The sequence below is a fragment of the Acipenser ruthenus genome, chromosome 35 (assembly GCF_902713425.1).
Source record: "Acipenser ruthenus chromosome 35, fAciRut3.2 maternal haplotype, whole genome shotgun sequence".
In the NCBI taxonomy this organism is placed as follows: Eukaryota; Metazoa; Chordata; class Actinopteri; order Acipenseriformes; family Acipenseridae; genus Acipenser; species Acipenser ruthenus.
Genome location: NC_081223.1, coordinates 5,665,474 through 5,673,383, shown reverse-complemented (window position 1 = coordinate 5,673,383; position 7,910 = coordinate 5,665,474). Strand labels below are relative to the sequence as shown.

Genomic DNA, 7,910 nt, shown 5'->3' with positions numbered 1-7,910 from the left:
CGAGCCAGACTGCCACAAGCCCCCATTTTAAAGGAATTAATTCTAGCCCCCATTTTAAAGGAATTAATTCTAGCCCCCATTTTAAAGGAATTAATTCTAGCCCCTATTTCAAAGGAATTAATTCTAGCCCCCATTTTAAAGGAATTAATTCTAGCCCCCATTTCAAAGGAATTAATTCTAGCCCCTATTTCAAAGGAATTAATTCTAGCCCCCATTTTAAAGGAATTAATTCTAGCCCCCATTTCAAAGGAATTAATTCTAGCCCCCATTTTAAAGGAATTAATTGTAGCCCCCATTTCAAAGGAATTAATTCTAGCCCCCATTTTAAAGGAATTAATTCTAGCCCCCATTTTAAAGGAATTAATTCTAGCCCCCATTTCAAAGGAATTAATTCTAGCCCCCATTTCAAAGGAATTAATTCTAGCCCCCATTTTAAAGGAATTAATTCTAGCCCCCATTTCAAAGGAATTAATTCTAGCCCCCATTTTAAAGGAATTAATTCTAGCCCCCATTTCAATGTAATCTAACACAGTTTGCCCACCAGAGCCATTTACTTCACATGGAAAATAACAAGAATCCTTTGTTTGGCTTCTGCTTCGCTTGACTGTTGAAGTTGAGGCTACAGCCTGATCAGGTCTCTCGTCACCTGCCTCGGACTTGTGAAGAAAAAGCAAATAAGAATCTCAACATTAAAAAAAAAAACATCTGTGCTGGGAATATCTATACAGCCCCCCCCCCCTCCACCTCCCTTTAAAGGAGCGCTGACCATCTTTAAAATCCATTCTCTCACCTCTTATTAGCTTTATTAACATGATCACCGGCCCCTCCCTTTAAAGGAGCGCTGACCACGGCTTCTTTTTGTAATTATTCGTATTGATCGTAAGCTCCCAATATTACGTATACATAAAACTATGATTGAAAAAACGAACATGGATGTATTAAATGGATATACATTAGGGTTATTTTCTAACTTACTTTAACTTCCAATCCACAACTGGATGAAGCGTTATTCTTTGGGGAAGCCATCCTCTTGTGGTTATCTTTTAAAACAACAAAAGAAAAATATGCCTTCAAAATGCAGTGTTGCATTAGAATTAACTAGAATTGCTGTCTGACTAGCACATTTCCATCCTCGTTTCTGTAGAGGTCAGTGTGACCCATGTTGAGGTCAACTGTACTGTGACAGAGTGAAAACAAAAGTGAAACACACTCCATCACTACGGTCTTGCGCTTTATAATAGTCAATGCGGGCAGGCGGGGGGTGGGGGGGTTATATCCTTTGGGTGGGTTTAACTATAGTATGCTTAACTGTTGAGAGTGGGTATATAAGGTTTAAACCAAGGGAAATGACCCCAACACAACCAGGCTATGTCATTTGACCCTTAGATACAGTAGTCAATAAAGTGGCAATTATTGATAAAGGGGTGGGGGTTGTATATTTCATGGCACAGCCTGTGAATGCCTGCTTGTGCCACTCTGCAATCTACTTTATTTTGAAGGGAAATGCTCAAGCTTTAAAATAATGCCCTATCGATGGCTATTGATATGATTTCACCCTTACAATGTGAGCTAATATTTAGTAGGTAACTGTGCAACAACTGCTTTTAGCTGGCTCTGGCTCCAGAGCCTCTAAAAACCTCTAATGTAGAGCAAGTGGTCTGCAAAGAGCCAACCATAAACACACAATGCATATTCTTTTAAAGGTGTATGTATATTATTATTGATTATTGTACTTACAGTGCGCGTCTTTAATGGTTTGTTTTAATAATTTCTTTGAAGTCCAATTTGACAGCTGGTCAAGTTTCGCTTCATGCAAGGTGTAACAGGTGTTATCTTTATTCTGATGAGTAAAACAGATAGAGGGAAAACATCAGCTCTCTCGCATCCATCACCAAACACATTTCATTTAGAAATGAATTTCAGAAAATTACAGCATTACAAGTTACAACAATTGCTTTTACCCTAATCTGATATAGACAGAGGCCTGTTTTTGTTTTCGAAAATGCACATATTGCTGACTTACTATTCTGAAAAATAAAAAGAAACTTCACCAGGTTAGATATAAAACATTGAAAATAATTCCTCTAAAACATCACAAATGTATTTATTTATTCTCCTTTATCATAAAGTACTTATAAGTAAGGCTATATGACTGACAATGTTTTTTTTACCCCGGTTTTCTCCCCAATTTGGAATGCCCAATTATTATTATTTGATTCTGGGTTACCGTTTCAACCCCCCGGCGACTCTGGGAAATGGAGGCTGGAACCCGCGTCCTCCGACACTTGCTCCTGCCAATCTGTCCTTTTTCGCACAGCGGATCCACAGCGAGGCCACTGTTACTGTAGTTTTGATTTCATGAATTGATTAATAAACTCAAAGCTGAGTTGGAGAGAAAGGTAAGTGCCACATAATTGTAACTGGGATTCAGTTGTTTTACTGTCATTAACAAGTGTGATGGTGGCCAAAGAAAATAAAGAAGTTTTCTAAGTTGATCTTTGAGCAAGATTTCATTAGTTCCCTCATTCTAAGTACTGTACTACTCAATTTTTTCATGTTTTTTTTTTTACAGGAAAGAATTCTGGCCCAGATCTTCCATCCAGACCTAAAACTAAAACTAAAGTTATTATAAATAGAAACCTGATTAAAAACACTTTATAATCTTGTTCAATCTTGATATTTTGTTTTTGTCTTTACTACATCATATCCTGTATTACACTGCATTTTAATTGATACCTATATTAAATGTTTTTATTAACTGCTATTGCCTGCATTGACTGTTTTTATTATTTATTTTGTTTTTAATTGTTTTTGCCTTGAAACTATTGTAAGGTGCTATATGAAATAAATATGTATTATTATTCTAAATATATAATTACATTTTATGGCCTGTTTAATACCTCTATTTGTTTAATAAAACTAATGAAATCACACTTTGTGGTTATTGTGATTATTAAAGACTCCAATAATTAATAATAAATAACAAATGAAGAGAATGGGGGGGGGAGAGGTTATCATACGTTTCTCTTAATTTATTACAAATGCTGTACTACTTTTTATTTTGGTGAAATGAACTGTTGTGAACTTAAAGCCCATGGTAAAAAGGATTTTAATACTAGTACTGCTAATACCCTACAAACGGGACCATGTACACATTACACAATCACACAGAAAGTCTAGTGAGAAATACAACCATTTACAACATCATCTAATTCTGACAATTCAAGTATTAATATTATTTTTTAACAAAAATATCCGAACAGTGAAATTCCATTTATTGTCCTTAAAATCAAAATACCCTGACTGTGTAGTAAAAGTATAATAATAATATAAAGTTTGTTTTTATCCATCGTTTTTATTTCCCTGTTAGCTGTTCTGTGTAATGTAAACCTTTGATTTTTACTATTTCAGTTATTTATGCGGATGAAATTTGAAATAATGACAAGAAACATTTCGCCAGGACAAGCGTTTACAATCTAAGGATTGACTGTGACAGTGATGTTTCAGGAGTTAAAATTGTGTGCACATAACCTTTAAACTGGAGAGACTTTTTGACTTTCGCTTTTTTAAAAGTTTAACGGATGTAGCAAAATTACAAACTTTCACCAGGGATGGGGTGAATTCCAGTTCCACTTCCAATCCTTTTTAATTAAATTCCAATTCCAATGAAGCCTATGCCGTGAATGTAAAAAGGAATTGGAATTGATTTTAATGGAGGAATTGGAATTGAAAAACAGGAATTGACCTCCAACCCTACCCTGGACACTTTGTTAATATTTAAACTGTAAATGACCAACACCCCTACTTCCTATGATATTAAAATTATTTATTTTCTCAAAATGACCATTGAATTGTACCAATTAATTGTAGCCAGTGGAAACACTGTCAAATCTAAAACCTATTTTCGGACATTCCAACCCCCACTGTAACACCTTACCTGTGGGTCAAGTAGCCTAAGGAACTCTGTCAAGGTCTGTCCCGCCGTTCCTTTTTTCCCCTTGAATCTCTCCAGCAGTCCTGGTGTGTGTCGATCAACAGCAGCAAAAAACACTTCCTTCAGATAAACATTTGCAATTCAATTGAATTCTGCAAACACCTGAAAAAAAAGATAATTACACATTTCCATCACGTTGGTTGCATGCCTTTAATGACCACTACTCTCCTATTAAACGTGACGTGCAAATGCCGTTGTGAAAAATGTATTACAAACTACAGCTAATGCAGTAAGTAATAGGCCTAATACTATGAAAATAAACTTGGCAAAATACCAGAACTTGGTAATATATAATAAACAGCCAGAGAAAAAGAAAAAAATTAATCAAACTATTGGCTTGCGTAACTTGGTACAAATGAGAACTACAACGTTTTTTTTGTGACATTTTGAGAATAAACTCCACGCTTTTTTTTGTTGGTAGAAATACGCTTCTCAAGGCTTTTTTAGGTTATCCCGTGGAGAAGTTAGAACACAATGGAGATTAGTGCTACGACTGCAGCGACTTACAAAACGTGGCATTTACTGTGGGATAATGTGACTAGCTCGTTCAGCTTCAGCTAGTTACCTCACGGATTAGTTCATATTTATTTTATCAATTACACACAATAAAGCGCAAAATACATTAAAGCTAAGTCTGTAAAATATGCAGCTAGCTAGATGCAATAATTAAAAAATAACTTAAATCAAAGCTCCCGGCTCCTATAGGCATAAATATGGTTTTACTTCCAAAATTATGTGAAAAATCAACAAATATTAACACACATCACAAAAACTACAAATCAAAACTGAACATCTCAATGTGTTCAAAAGTGTACATACCAAGCAGTAAACATTCCTCTTAGAATGTTCTGGAAACGTTCAACTGTCGCGTGGGAGGGAAAAAAGTGGAGCATAGTGCGCGTGCCGTAGGAAGTCTATTTAATTTAGTACTCAAAGAAATAAAGTTTATTTACTTTTTCAAAATAAAAGTAAGATACACTTAAACTTAATTAGTTAAACCAACAAAATACAAAAATGGTGTTAGTTTCACTTAATTTCTAAGAGTAAAAGCAACTGTTAGGGTTTACAGTGCAGTATGGCTTGCCTACTTGATTACTGAAGGTTAGCAGCAGCCTACCGTTTTATTGACATAATGTGGAGGGTTTTTTTATTTTTAATTTGGGGTTTTTTTTTGGGGGGGTGGGGGTGGTTATCGCCTAGGGCCCCACATAGACTAAGGCCCTGACGCCTGTACACTTGCCAGAAATACAAAAGTACAGAGAGAGTACAATCACAATGGAAGCACCGGATGACACTGCCTGCATAACTTTCTAAACATGTTCAATACGGAAAATAACGTCATCGGGAAGACTTCATTCAAATGACATTGCTTCTAAGGCGGGAAAAGTTTCCGAAAGTCGTATTTTCCAGATAAAACTGAAATAAAGAAATGGCCCGTATTTACTTCCTGAAACTGTATTATATTGTTTGCACATCATATTTTAATTACGGAAATATTCCAACCCATTTCCAAAATGTCGGTTTAAAAAAAAAAAAAAAAAAGACGAATCACTCCATTTATGAAAAAAAATTAAAAACTATATTATCAAAAAAAATAAAAAAAAGACACGGAGATGAACAGAAGCCACCGGGAATTAAAATAAATAAAATAAATAAACGCAGTCTTAAACTACCTTCCATTCCTACGCACCGTTTAAATCATATGCACAGTCATCTCTAGGCCCAAAACTAGGGTGACCAGATTTTTCAAAGCTCCAAACCGGGACACAATGTTAAATAGATGATTAGATTAATTAAACCATTTCAATTTCGGGTATTTGAATGGTTATTTAAATAGCCAGCCTCTCACTTTTATATTATCTTTATTTTAAAGCAGCTAGCTAATTTCATAATGCGTGGCTAAGTAGCCATATTATGTTATCTGGACTTTTTAACGATTTTGAACAAAATGTCGGGACACCGGGCCCGCTGATGGAAAACCGGGACTGTCCCGGCTAAACCGGGACGTCCGGTGGTCGTCGCCCTACCCAAAACAGAAACAGATGAATTCTCGTTCTTACCTTTCTCTCTGCGAATTTACCCTGCTTCCCACTCTCTTTCTTCAAAACAGAAGATTTTTTTCTCTGACGACCAGTTCAACGTGTTCAGACAAATTTATAGAGATAGATACTCACATAGACACGCCCCTTTTTAGACTATCCTCCAATCCTGAGTGATCCATAGTTTTACAGGAGAAAATACTGTAATTGTTAACAGAAAAAATAGTGTAATTCAAAATATAACAGAATGTATTATTATTATTTTTTACAGAGCAGTTCTTGTAATGAATTCACCCATACGGAAAGAACATATATTTTACATATATTAAAAGCAATATATGTTCAACTTATATGCCTGTTATATTTTATGTTGCTTTTGTATGTGTATTTATATATGTTCATATATAAACCATATGTGGTTTTGGCACAAAATTGGCCCCTTTTTGTAGTATGTACAATATAAGGATTTTATGTGTTTGTATATGTAACATACATTGCTCCCCATATGTTATTTGTACTGCAAATATGTGTTTTTATAGTTTAAATATGCTTTCTTAATCATTTAAATATGCTTTTTTCTTTATAATTTTAATGTTTTTTCTATATAATTTTAATTATTTTTTAAATATGCTTTTTTTACACTTTAAATATGCCTATTTTATACTTTAAATATGTGTTTCTTATACTTTGAATATGATTTATTTTATAAGTTATTCAAGATGTTTTTTTTTTTATTTTAAATGTTTTTTTATATATTTTTAATGATTGTTTTATAGTTTAAATATGCTTTTTTATAAGTTAAATATTCTCTTTTTATACTTTAAATATGTTCCTTATAGTATAAATATGATTTTTTTTATAAGTTAAATGCATGTATACTTTTTATACTTTACATGTACTGTTTTTTATAATGGAAATATACCCCTTCATTTCGTGAATGTTCTATACAAATCTACATATTTTCATATCCATGAACCAATGAAGAAAAACGTGAAAACATTAAAATATACACACAACATTTATAAATATAGTTGTCGTCAAAGGTTTACATACCCCACACTGTAACCAGAAAATAGAATGCTACACTGACACTTCCTTCCTCCATAGAAAAGATAACACAAGATTTATACACAAAATGTTTGTTTATTTTCAACACTTATTCAAAAATAAGTAACATTTACATTACTTTATGTAATGAGCTCATATGTAATATGCTTAGTTTAGAACTACTATTACATTACATATGACTTATATCACTCGGCAAACTTTTTTTTAACGGATAAACAGTTTTTTTGAAGAATAAATCACAATTTTAAAATTTTGAGAATTCAGACCTTTACTCTTATTCCCCCCCCCCCCCCCCCCATTTACAATTAAATTGGGGTCACCTAAAGAACGTTGACAGGACAGACAAGAAGCACAATGGTCCTATGCAGTTTTTGTAATATAACTTTGAAATACTGTGCTATTCAAAAGTATTACAACTTATTTTTTAAACAATACCCAAAAGGATAACAGCCAAAAAATTGCTTGTCTTCAAAAACAAACAAAAAAAAAGTTTTTACAAAAGCCCTGACATATCAATTTGTACAACACTCACTGAAAACCATGGTTGGGGTCAATTTCTGTTTTTCAATTCCAATTCCTCCTTCAAATCAATTCCAAATTACAATTCATTTTTGCATTCACAGAACAGGCTTTATTGGAATTGAATTGAAAAGGGAATTAAAAATGGAATTGGAATTGACCCCAACCCTGTTGAAAACAAAACAAAAATACAGATCTGGTCCTTCAAATCTTCACTCTGGTTTCATTCTGTCGTAGTTCATTTATCTTGCTGTTAATTGCACCACCAATTACACGCTTTGGGGTACAGG

General features: G+C 33.8%; 1 long non-coding RNA gene across 1 annotated transcript; it reads right to left on the bottom strand.

Annotated features, from left to right (window-relative positions):
* Nucleotides 1-298: 298 nt before the first annotated feature.
* LOC131705344 (uncharacterized) lies at nt 299-6,115 on the bottom strand. The gene is made up of 5 exons (XR_009310316.1): nt 6,055-6,115; nt 3,938-4,096; nt 1,738-1,840; nt 976-1,040; nt 299-656 (listed from the first exon to the last, which is right to left on the bottom strand). It is a non-coding gene; the product is annotated as an uncharacterized LOC131705344 (long non-coding RNA).
* Between the last annotated feature and the right edge of the window lie 1,795 nt (nt 6,116-7,910).